We start from the raw sequence: 13,958 nt of genomic DNA on the forward strand, positions 1-13,958 counted from the left end.
GAGTGTATTGTGCCTGATGACTTAATTTTATTAAATTTTTATTTATTTTTTGTAAATATTTGGGTTTATCACGTATATTAGACTCAATACAATTGGATTTGGCAATGCACCAAGTTTAAGGTTGCATGGGTCTGACACGTATGCCAAACCTAATACGTTTGGACTTGGTAGTTATTCAAATACAAGGTGCTTGGATTTTGCAGTGCGCCAAGTCCAAGATAGCGTGGGTCTAACACGCATGCCAAACCTAATACGCTTGGATTTGGCAGTGCGATAGGTCCAAGGTGTCATTGGTCTAGCACGCATGTCAGACCCTCTACGCTTGAATTTAACAGTGCACCAGGTCTAAGATGTCATGGGTCTCGCATGAATGCCAAACCCACTACGCTTGGACTTAGAAATTAGCCAAATCCAAGACACCTGGACTTGGCAGTACGCCAAGTCCAAGGTGGCGTTACTCTTGAACTTGACAGTACGCCAAGTTCAAGATGATTATCATCCTCTGTTGGCATGTCTAGGAGAGTGACCAACCTCCTTTAAGTTTAACCTCAGGGAAGAATTCAGTTTATATAGGCTTAGCTACACTTAACGTCTTAAACTCTATTTTCCGTACACTTTTTTAGGTGTATAAAAGTCCTTCAAGGACCAACCATATTCTTATTAGGTAAGAGATTTTTATCCCTCATTCAATGTTATCAGGAAAATTACCCTGCAGACCCTCCTTTTATGGACTATAAAAACACTATGAGAGCTTTATAGAAAAAGGTTCACAATCTCCAATTTTCTATTGCATTTATATTTTTAGAGCATCTCTCTCTAGAATATTCTTGTATTTTATCTCTCTATAAAGATACTTATTTAAGTATTAAAGAGTTCCCACCTCCTTTGAAAGAGACCTTTTACAAACATTAGCCACGAACAACTTTGGCTTATGAAGGACCAAAGATAAACTATCAATTACCTTGGTTATGGAGAATAAAGAAGATTTCTAGGACCAATTGATCCACCGATTGTCCAACCTAGGAGCTCTATTCCCAGGCTAGTTGGATTTTTAAGGCCATCATTAGTGACGTTGTTTGTGGAAACTGATCAAAAAGCCATCGGTAGAGATTACCCAAGGGAATGTTTATAGTTCCTATTAGTAGAGGTTTTCTCCCTTGTCCAAATGTATATTGAAAACTTGATTCATGAAGGACTACTTTTTCATGAATATGAGTTTGGACAACTATGATGGCTTGGCCGACCAAAAGGAGCATATGAAAAATATGCGTTGTAACTTGGAGTTAATCATCCAAGATTAAGACTCAATGTGCAAGATATTCCCTTCAACCTTTAGAGGATTTGCCTGTGCTTGGTATAAAAACCTGGAACCAAATTCTATTAAAGGCTTTAGTGATCTCTCTGACAAGCTAGTGGCACACTTCGGTATAAGTATCCCAACAAAAAAGAGTTTCATTAAACTCTTTGAAATCACCCAGGTGGAAAATGAATCTATCAGGACATCCCTAAAAGGTTCAATGAAGAAATACTTAAGGTTAAAGACTTGATGGAACCAATAGCTTCTAAAGCCTTAATAAGAGGAGCAAGAGAACATGCCCTTTAGAGGAAACTTTGTGTTTTACCAAATAGAAGCTTGTCTAAAGTAAAGCAATTCAGGGAAAATTATATATGGGTTGAAGAGGCTAGTTGTAACATCCCTATTAGCGGAATCAATAAATCATTCATATAAAGGGAAAACATGGGATATTTTTTTTTTGCCAAACTTATATAGGAATCTCCGAGATTTCTAATGAAATTTCAGTAGAGCCCCTATACCGGGAGATCCCAAGTTATCGACAATCATCCTGCACACATCTCATACTCATTTCTCAATCACATCACAATCATATTGGTGTCCCAATCAAGAAATTATTCATGGATATAAGTATGGCATTTCACCTACTCATTATCTTTCACACTTAAAGATGCTCAATTTCACAAGTAATGGAATATGCAAATATTAAGATTTCAAACATAAAATAGTGCAATCATACATTCCGACATCTAATATAAAGAGAATACTATTACATTTCAAGTTAAGTAGTTACTTAAGGACAAAATACATAAATGTTCATTTAACTCCCAATTCATATAAAAAGGAACTAAAGGACCTAAACACTACTCCTGACGTGAATGAGAAAGACCTACAATATCACAATATTAGAATAATTATAATAAAAGTAGAAATATTGTAGATAAGAGAAAATCACACAATGCATTAACATATATTTATACACATTCAAAGGCACACAATTGTTGTCTCCTATAATTCACATCTATTATGTCTAAATTTGTCATTTTTGGAACCACTTATTACTTCCATTTCACAAACATAATTAATTCTTTCTCACCGAGAACCCCAATTATGCTGCTTTGTCCCAATTCTGGGGAGGTCATTGCTGACACCAATAATTCTCATTAGTGTCATTAGTCGCCCTTACCGGAACCGACTAATCAAATCTTTAGTCAATGCCAACATCAACTTAATCCATTGATGCCATCAACTATTTCCAACTGAAATAGTCAATCAGTTTTTCATGATACCTTGGAAATGTTCTTGAAAATACCAATGTCAAGGATTTTTGACATCATTAACTTTCTCATTAGGAAAGCTAATGAAGTTTTCGTGAATTTGTCGATACCGACGTCATCCATCGATATCATTAACTATTCTTAACGCAAATAATTAATCAAGTTCAATATTTCTCAACTTTCCATTATGGTCATGCTGATGTTAGCAAATCTTGCTAACATCATTAGCCGCCCATATTCGGGGCTGGCTATTCAAATCCAGAAGTGGTTACTTTTAAGTTCATTACTGCAGTTCATTATTCATGGTAGAATCCATAATGCATAAACAAAACAGATTCCATTCCTCATTCACATCAGCGTATCTTTTCTTCCTTTGGCCTCATCCACAAGTACGAAATCCAAAATAAAATAGATTACAAAAAACACTATTATTTACGTAAAGTATAAGTATGAAATAACTACCTGCCGCAAAAACTCAGCTTACGCTCCTTTGTTGTTGTTGTACTCTTGCGGTTTCTCCTGAATCCACAAGCACACCACATTATTCCATACTCAAATTACATTTTAAAAAATAATATAGTAATGGTGACAACATTTATTCCTCTTTTTCAATTGTCTTTTCCATACATTTACGTTCCCATTATTATCTTTTAGGATTATCGTTCATTAGTAATCATAATGGACATTGCAAATTGAATTTCAAATATGGTTTATTTCATTCCAAAAGTCAGGACGTGACGCTACAAATCTTACAAAGGGAGGGAAAACAAATTCTACCTTTAACATGGCTAAATTTCATCATTTTATCAACTTGGCCGAAACTACCTACAAGGGTGGGAGCTTGACCTCCCTTAGATATTTATCTATATTTAGAGTTCTAGAGCTCCAAATTAAATGAGGTTAGATTCGTCGAAAAGCTAACACCCCAAGCTACAACTTCTATGAAGAAACCCTCCCTAAATTTTATCATTTTTAGGCTCGCATCCTCTTGAGAATTTAGACAACGAATCTGCCCAGTTTTTCATCAATGGATTAAATGTATCTTCAATTATCATTATTCCACTTTTCTCTCTTAAGATAGCTAATCTCACTGTCGTATGCATGACAAACCTTCTAAATATGACCTCCCAAACCCTTTTATACTAATTTTTGTCCTTATCCACCCCTCTTTTTTAAGATGGTTTAGAACCATTGTAACAACACATGCACATTTTTGTGTTTACGATTTCCTACATTTCACAACTATCCTCAAAACACGTCTTAGGCCATACATGTGGTCCGTATCCCCTTTCCATCCCTTATGACCTACAAAACCAATTTACAAAATTCCCACATCATTAAGTTATCTTGTTTCTATTGTTAGTAAACTTTCCGCTACACTTTATTCATTCAAAATTTTCATAAAAAAGCTTAAAACTCCCTCTCCCCTTAATTATTTTCATTTTGGCCGAACTTAACCTCAAAGGAACTAGGAGTTCCTTTTTTTTTAATTGGAAATTCTCTTTTCTAGTCCTCGTCTATACTACAATAATACATTAAGAATAATTTAACAAAGAAAATCATAATTTCTACCCCTCCCATTCATCCTCCTAAAGGTCGGCCACCTTGGACCCTTTTTCCATGGATTTGTTTTCTTATTGTCGTTACATAATTTCCCCTTCAAAGTAATTTGCAGCACTCTAATTGGTCTAATTTTAGGTAATTTTGCATTTTCTCCAAATTATGTTCAAGAACCCTAATTCCCAATTCAAGAAAATTATGCAATTTCAACCAAATTAAAGCTAATTTCATAGAAGACGGGATTATAACTCGCTTGGAAGAAATCTGAGCTTCACTTCTTAATAAATTGGAAAATCTTGGCTCCCTTTTCCTTAAATGTGGCCGGCCATTCACCCCTCTTTTCTTCACAATTTCCACACTTGTTTCTCGTAATTTCTCTTATTAAATGATGTTTTTCTCTTATAAACTTGTCGCGGGTGGCGCGGCGTCACGACGAGTATTCCACTTTTAAATCTAGGAAATGTGTATGGTATCTATCTAGCAAATGTGGGGAGACAAGAAAATATTGTCTTTTGTTGGTAGAAAATGGAATGGGAGTCGCCACCTAGTATTTTGGTCACTAGAAACCCTAACTGGTCTCAGAGATCGAGCACGGGGACTGGTTGCGTAAACAGAAGGTATTAGCACCCCAAATACGCCCTACCTAAGGTAAGCTGCATTGTTTATTTGTCTGATAAAATTCAAGGTCTCGTTGTGTTTCCTAGTTGTTTGTCCGTCTATGGTTTAAGAAAAGTCCTCCTCAATAAGGAGGTCCTTATCTTATCGGGTAAAACCTAACCGCTCTAACGTCTATGTAAAAAAACCATATTTTTAATATCAGGAATACATTTTACATATAAATTCGTAATCCCAAATACTAAAAGAAGACAAAAAGATTTTTTTAGAATTTTTGAAATATTGGCCTAGTTCTCATGGCTTGAATAAACCGGTTATTAAAGCCAAAATGCATGCTAATACATATATTGTTTTGAAATTCCTTTGTTGTGTGAAAATATGATGTTATAATATATATATATATATATATATATATATATATATATATATATATATATATATTGGAGAGACTAGGCCGTATGCATGAAAACAAAACATTTTTTTCTTATTATTTTTTTATGTCTTGACAAAAACCGGGTATTTTAATACCGGATTTGTATCTTTACAGTATAAAAATACAAATCGATATTGATCGAAATACAATAATAAAATTACAGAAAAATCACAAATTCCTTGAAATAATTTTTAAATAAATTTTATTTTTATTATTTTTTTTATTTTTTTGGGTCGGACCTAGCTTGACCCATGTGGCTGGGCTGAACCCAGCAGGCCTTACCAGGTCGCGAATTATATTTCACGTGAACAGTGAAATAGCATTTTACTGTTCACATGAATTATATTTGACATAAACAGTGAAATAACATTTCACTGTTCACGTTAATTATTTGACATGAACAGTGAAATAGCATTTCACTGTTCAAGTGAAATATAATTCACTTGAACAGTGAAATGCGAAATGGTCTATGCACAGCAACGAGAAAGGGGACAAACCTGGTGGCGAAAACAATGTTGAAGACGATGGCGAACACTCCTAGTGATGCTGATGGCGGTGGTGAGGCAGCCGACGAGGTCTTCTGGTGGTTCTGACGGTGGTTCTAGGCGGCAGCTTCTCCTCCTTTCTCCTCTATTTCTGCTTTTCCTATGTCTGTCTCTGTTTTTGCTTCTTCTGCTTCTTCTCACGGTACAGGGCTGTTATCAATGACAGGGAGGGAGGCAGCAGCTGGTAGTGGCTCTAGGGTGGCGCTGGTGGCGGCGGCCTGGGGAGCTGATTCTGGAGAAGGAAAAGTCTATGATGATGCTGGTCCCCTCGGCTGGTTCCTGGTTCTGAAGAAAGTTGAAGTTGATGATGGTGGTGTGTTTTCTTCTTATTTTTCTCTGCTAGGTGGACGTCTTCACGCCGGGTTCTTCTTGCTTGGTCTGGCTCCTGTCTGTTTTTGCAGACTTTATTCCCTCATGGCCCATGTTTCTCCCTTTTCTTGTTCGTTTTTCCTCTGTTTATTTTTTCTGTGTGTTTTCCTTTCCCTTCTGCCTCCTGTCTCTATCGTCTCCCCCTTTGTCTATCTCTCCTTTCGGGTTTTTTTTTCTGTTCTCCCCTCTCTTTTGTTCAAAAAACTTTCCCCCTCTTTTAGTTTTCCAGCCCTCTCTCTCGTTCCCTCAAGAAAAACTCCCCCCCTTTGTTGCTTGTGTTGAGAGCAGTATTTATAGGCTAGAGGGGCGCGGGCTGCTGTTGCGTGTGGGGAGCAGGGCATGCGGCAGCTGGTCGGCCAGTGGGCGCGACTAGCAAGGCGCGCGGCGGGTGGTCGGCCAGTGAGTGCAGCTCCCTCGGTTTTGGCAGCATGCGGGAAAAGGAACAGTGTCAAAACGACACTGTTCAAATTCTTTTTTTATTATATATTTTTTTATTTGTGTGGACCCAAAAATGGGTTACAACAAAACTTATCTAAGACATGTAAACTTGTTAAACCTTACTGTTTTCTCTCTCAAATTTGATTGGAAAAATCTAAAAATCTCCCCCTTTTTTGGTGTGTATGCTGTCGGTTTTGTGAAGGAGAAGAAATGGGGTGTTTATAGTCCTATTTTTTCTTAATTACATTGGACCCTTTTTCTCTTTTTATTCACAAATTGAGCCTCCCTTTTATGACTTTCATACTTATTATTATTATTTTTTTGTATTTGTGTTATTTCTATATTTATTAAAATTTAAATTTAAATAAAATTTTCTTTGTATAAGTTTGTTCTCGGGGTTTTACACCAGTTTACTTCGACATAGACCTCCTTGTTTGTACAAGAACAACCAACGTCAATGAATTTCAAAGGGAAGTAATCAGGGTTCGAAGAGCTTCTCTCATACCTGTCACTCAGATCATCTCATAATGTATAATCCTAGATAAGGATGTAAGTTTCATAATTATGAATGACTTATTCAAAATAACTTTTTCATTTTCTCCAAGTAGTCTTTTAGGATGATAAACCCACCAATCTCCACAGGATAGACATAGTCTCCCTAGTATTATATGCACCAATCTCCAAGGGATAGATGTGATCTTCCTAATGCTATATGCACCACTCTTTAAGGGATTGATGAAATGTCCCTAGTGCTATATGCACCACTCTCAAAGGAATTCTCCCTAAAGGCAATAACCCTAATATGGTATTGTACCAGGAAACAATAAAAAATTATCTCTAAAGAAAAGAGAACATTACGGAGGGCCAATAACCATGGAGTGCAGAAATATATGGTATTATTATCCAATGTCCGCTATGTACATAAACGCCTCCCACCGTTTTATCTTAAAAGGATAACGACATGCTTTTTAGCCAAGATGTCACCTTAACTTCTTTTAAGCCTTTACATGGGAAATCACATGTTGAAGATTTAAGAGGGCAACTAATGAGTCCATTTATTACATTTTTATTTATTTTTTGTAAACATATGAGTTTGACATACGTGTTAGACCCAATACACTCGGACTTAATGTACCAAGTCTAAGGTGGCGTGGGTCTGACACACATGTGTTTCCTTACAAAACACAAAACATGCCCGTGTTTCCAGAATTTCATTGACGAGGACAATTGCAAAGTTGGGAAGAAATATTCAACCGTGTCCATTCATCGTTACGATATGTAATAGAACGTACATTTGGAGTTTGGAAGAAAAGGTGGAGAATCTCGCAAAACATGCCTGTGTTTCCTTACAAAACACAAGTTCAAATTGTTGTCGCATCAATGACACTGCATAACTACATTCGGAGGAAGTCGATCCAAGATGTTGCATTTAACGAGTTTGATCGCCATCTTGATTTTGTTCATGCTGATACTTTAACCGATGTGGTTCCACAATCACAAACAAGTGGGCACTAGAGGGCTTCGCGTATGGATTATGTTCATGATGACATTGCAACAAGTTTGATAGGGCAATAATGTTCATTTTTATATATATAAAAATGAACGATTTTCTTTTTATGCCAATTATTGTTTGTACTAAATGTTATTTTTTCTATTAAAACCTAATAAATTAATTTATGTCCTTTTAAGTTATTTTATATACAACATCAATCCCAATCACAATTTTAATCAAACATATCATGCCATGATTTTTGTCAAAATAAAGTCAAACCACAATTTTAACCAAACACACATTATATATGAACCAACCACAACAAAAGTGATTTTTTTAAACTTACTTTTTTCAAACCACAATCACAACAATTACCACAAAAACAAACACACACTAATTACCCTACATACCTTCCTTTTATGGGCTATATATACACCATGAGAGGTTTATGAAAAAAGGCTCATAAAATCCAATTCTCTACTGCATTTATATTTTCAATGCATCTCTCTCTAAAATATTCTTGTATTTTTTTCTTAAAAAGATAATTATTTAAGCATCAGAGAGTCCCCACCTCCACCAAAGGAGGACCTTTTGCAGGTATTAACCACAAACAACTTTGGCTTATCAAGGACCATAAGTTATCGATTACCTTGGTTAGAGAGAATGGAAGAAATTGTCAAGATTAGTTGATCAACCGATTGTCCAACCTGGAAGCTTTATTTTCAGGCTAGTTGGATTTTTTGAGACATCATCAGTGCCTTAAGGAATTTACCTGTCATGAGCTATCTGGATTTGTCTGGCTGCATCTCTAGCTTTAACCCACATTTTATTAATTAATCAGACACTCCAGGAATCAACATTTAGTGGCTGACATAAACTTTGCAGGACAGCTTTACTGTTTACCCATGGAACAACTTGATGTTGTGCCCTAAGTTACAGATACATAGCAACAATATTATGGGTAACAATAGATTAGTGGATTACTCACATGTCATGATTCATGCATCTATATATTTTTTCTTTTTCCTTGGAGTAAACAAGCACTACAAGTTTTTGAATGCAGATTCCCAACACACTGACCGAATTACCACCCTTCTGGTTGTTTATATAGTATGAACTTGGTCTGGTTTTGTTCCATTCTTTATGCATTCCAGCTTGTTGTAACCTTCATTTGGGACATCCAATTATAGTAGAAACATATTGGTAAATTGTGGACAGGAATGTAAAATTACTGTTTCTCGCTCTCATTGTTCTAAATTCCTAGCAGAGTAGGCATGAAATAAGACTTGTTATATACACTTAGTACTCTAGCAGGCCTGCCTAATTTTATTTATTTATGTTTTTCAGTTTTATGCCCTACCTAGTTTCATCATGAATGGAAGCACAACCGTCTGATCAAACTCTAATTCTTGCGTAGCTGGTTATAGAGACCGAAGGTGATTCATGTGAAGTTGAAAGTTAATACAGGTAAAAATATTAGTTGGTTGATTTAACAGTTAAGCTGCATCAATGAAGAAAATATGGTCCTGAAACAGATTATGCTTGAGTACCATAACCATGTATGGGAAAACTTATAAATAATATTATAAACTCTTGTCGCAACCACAACGCCAACATATTACGGCCAAATGTCATAGTCAGCCGGCAAGCAAGGCAGTCTGGAAGTTTTGACGCCGCAACTATTTGCCACTCGCCATGTGGTCTTGGTTAATTTAAAACATGAACTATTTTTGACATCAAAAGGAAGCCATTTAAATAATATTGATGTTGCTTTTCTTGATTGTGAGTGTAGCAAGATTTCAAAATCCAATTATTGACTCTTAATGGGCATGCTTAAAACCTTGCCAGATATCCTCCCTCCAAGGAATAGAACAACTTGTATGATTCAGATTAGGTGCTAGACCCTTCTAAAACACTGTTAGAAGGCAATTAACTAGTACTAGAGGATACATGAAGTCTTTTATGTATAGATGCTGTAAAATACTAAAATCTGAGCTAACTAGACAATATCAGTGGAAGCCAAGGATGTCAAATTAAGATTCATCTTAAAATAAGTTAAGATGATTTTTTAACATGACATCAACATCTTATTAATCAAATAATTATAAGTTTAAATCTAATCATTTTTTTTAATTAATATAAATTAAAAACAAGTAGGTAGTATGAGCCTGTGTAAATTTTAAGTTTAAGGAGCTATTATTTAAGATAATGTATTGAAAAATAATATAAATCATATCTTGAGACTTAAGCTATTTGATTAAAATAATTTTTTTAATAAAAAAATCTAATAATGGAACTGAAGCTGCTGCAAATAGTGTTGCCATTATTTTGGGGTTACAGGGCTAGTTGGGAGAGAAATAGCCAGAAGGCTAATATCAAAAAACAAATGGAAGGTTTACGGTGTGGCTAGAAGGTCTGAGAGTTTTCCTATCCAAAGTCCCAAATACCATTTCATCTCATGTGACTTACTAAACCCTCAAGAAAAAGAAAAGAAGCTCTCTACGGTACAGGATGTGACTCATATGTTTTGGGTCACTTGGAGAGGCCAGTTTCCTCTAGACAGCAGAGAATGCTGTGAGCAGAACAAGGCCATGATGTCTAATGCCTTGAATACCATCCTAGCTGATGAATCTAAGACGTTGAAGCATGTTTCACTCCAAAAGGATGAAGCATTATTTCTCGTTGAGAGGCCCTTTTTATGTGAAAGAAGTCTCTATCTATGTTGAAAAATGCTCAAGAGCAAGTGAAGGTTATAACTTCTATTATGTTCTTGAGGACTTGCTCAAGGAGAGACTAGCTGGTAAAGTGGCATGGTCTGTGCTAAGGCTTGGTTCGTTGATGGGGAGTTCCATTAGGACTTTATATAACATCTTGGGCTGTTTAGGTATCAATGGAGGTATTCGCAAACATCTAAATCTCCCTTTTGTTTTTGGAGGACAAGGGAGTGATGGGTGGAAGTATGCATTGATGGTTCTGATGCTCAGGTAGTGGCTGAACAACATATTTGCGCAGCTACCAATGATGAAATATCTTCCAGAGACGGCCAAGCATTCAATGCAATAAACGGCCCAAGTTTCACATGGAAGGAGATCTGGCCAGTCCTCGGAAAGAAGTTTGGAGCAGAAGTGCTGAAATAAATGTTTTCAAACGACTTTTGGTTTGCAACAACAATGAACGACAAGAAGAAGGTTTGGCAAGAAATTGCAGTGAAGGAAGGTCTGCTACACACAGAGATGGAAGATTTGGCTAACTTGGGATTCTTGGATATCTTATTCCGTAGTCCGATGAAAATGCTAGGGACCCGAGGGAAAGCTGATCGGTATGGTTTTACGATGAGATGCCAGACTCTAGAATCGATCTTGTATTGGATTGATTCCATGAGAGAGGAGAAGTTAATTCCTTAGAACTTGATTGACTTCGTTTGGATTGAACAATTGATCTGAGAGGATTTGGTGCACCACTTGTTGGCCATTACAGCAAATAAAACCTAGTTCCTATATATGTACTGCTGTTTGACTGCCTTTAACAGTTCTCTCTTATGAACATACAAATATTAATAATACCATATGATATGAGTTGATTAAATAATACAAATGTCCACCTGTTTTTACTCATCTTGCCTGTGAGTGAGAACCGACTAAATTATAGATGCCAATGTTCATTTCTCAAATTCAATCCCACTCTTATGGAGCAAGCAGTGAGGATGCGCTGGCTTCTCCATGTTTCGAGGAAATATTCATATTTGCCAAGCATTCTAGGTAAAAGTTGCATAGCAAAGTTTGTAAATATATCATATTAGAATGCAAATATACTTAGTTTATCTTATCAAGATTGTAGTTAAGAGATAATTAACATGGATTGATAATTAATTATCACAAAGATATGTTAAACAAAAAATATTCTAGAAAAGACTAATGTTTATATATGTTTAAATTTATAAACTCACGACAAAATAAATAAATTTAAATTATTTATACTTAAATTAAAATAAAAAGGATATTTACTTATTGAAACACTTTAAAGTAATGGATATTTTATTATTATTGTCAATGATAAATCCTTTGTTCTTAAAGTTTTATTGTTCTCTACTTGTGCAATTAGGATGTATGTAATATGCATATTAAAATTTCAACACCACTATCTTGGTTTAGATGCACTTCCAAACTAAGATCTTTAAACTAAAGAATATGAAATTCAAATATATCTCAATAATATGAATTTCTAAACTCTAGATTTGAGAGGAAAACCAAAGCATAAAATAAAAATTAACAGAAACTAAGCCTTGTGGAATTTTCATTATAGCTTAAATCATAGTTCACTCTCACACGAATCATTGTGGATTGGATTAGTAATTTTTTAAAAATTTTCAATTTGATCCTTAAACTTTTTCTTTGCAAAATTGAGCTATTTTGAGCTTAAATTAGCATTCAATTGCATGTTTTTTAAGAGGGGATTGGATTGAAAGATCGAGGACCAAAGTGAAAAAAGAGAGTACACCAGGTGGTGTCTTCAGATTTTATAAAAAAAAGTTTATTTACCCTCCTTTTCGGTTTACAGGTGATCGATTCCTTTAGTTTTTAGAAATTCAGTTTTGATATCAAAGTTTATATCCCTCATTTTCAGTTCTTTTTTTTTTTGTTAGAGGAAAGAGAGAGGGTCGTTCGAATCTGGTGAAGAGAAAGAAGGTGGTTGTTGATCACAATTTCGGCCACCAAAATGGTTGAAACTAGTGTCAATGAGTTTCGTTTAATTAGGAAAGTTTCACCTAGGTTTTTTTTTTTGGTTTTTTGAGCTTTTTTTTTTTGAAGTCATGAATATGTTTATCAAGGTGTTTAAGGTGTTTTTAAAAGTTTGGAGTGAAAATGAGTTGAAAAATGAGTTTTTAAATAAAAAAACAACACCCTGTTTTTTTGGTGACCTCATCGCTGGATTCTGTACAAAACAAATTACGCGTTGTTTGTCATCGTATTGAAAAAACAAAATCAAGGCAAACCCATTAAGAAATTAAAAAAATTATAAAGCTAGGCTCGGGAGAGCAGGTTGGGCTGGGCTGGAAAGCCCACATGTATGGGTTGGTTTTTTGGCCTAGTGTGCCTGGGCTCCTTTTTTTCTTTCAAGTTTTGTTGTTTTATTTTTGGGTTAAAAAATTGTAAAATAAATTATTGAATCCAATTGAGTTTATGAACCGGATAGCAGGTTTAATGGATTCATCAGTAACATTCGAGTTATAAATTTTTTTCTTTTTATTGTTTAATACCTTTATCTATCCCTTGATTTTAAAAAATTTAATTTCACCTATCGATGTTTTTTTTTATTTAGCTCAAAACTAAAAATAAAATAATACAATTTCATCCTTTTTTTTATCAATGATCTGCTCATGCTATCTCAACTACACGCGTCTAACACAATTTCTTTCCTTTTTCTAAAACAAAATGCATCATACAAAAAAATTCTCGTGCGCTTTAGCGTCATGTAATTAAATGAAAAATAATCTCTTGTATAAAAAATTTATTGAATTCAATAACGTGCATGACTTGCATCACAAGTTTACTTGGTTGACTCGAGCTCACTTAGGTTTTTATTTTTTTTAGTTAAATGCTATTTTTTATCATTTTCAAACTTCAACATTGAGCTAATTGAGATTTGAGTTTTTCACTATCTTTTTCAAGATTATCCCCACAACTCTTGCATGTTAATCCAATGTGTTTTCATTTTAATATTAAATAAAAATATTGTTCAATACTTGGGTAAAATCTATTTTTTTAGAAGACACGTTACCAATGCTTAGTTTTTTCTATTGCATTTTAATGTTTTTTGCTCCTACCCATCGCGTAGGGCAAGGTAATAGACTAATAAAATACTAAAATATAAGGTGAGTAAGAATATGTAAAAAATCTGAAAGATTCTTAGTTTAAACTTTTCTCCCACCCATAAA

At 34.9% G+C, this 13,958-nt stretch overlaps 1 pseudogene; it reads left to right on the forward strand.

Annotated features, from left to right (window-relative positions):
* The first annotated feature begins 5,703 nt into the window (after positions 1-5,703).
* On the forward strand, positions 5,704-11,427 carry LOC133678693 ((S)-8-oxocitronellyl enol synthase ISY1-like; annotated as a pseudogene).
* The last annotated feature ends 2,531 nt before the right edge of the window (positions 11,428-13,958 follow it).

Source organism: Populus nigra, chromosome 1 (assembly GCF_951802175.1).
Source record: "Populus nigra chromosome 1, ddPopNigr1.1, whole genome shotgun sequence".
Lineage (NCBI taxonomy): Eukaryota > Viridiplantae > Streptophyta > Magnoliopsida > Malpighiales > Salicaceae > Populus > Populus nigra.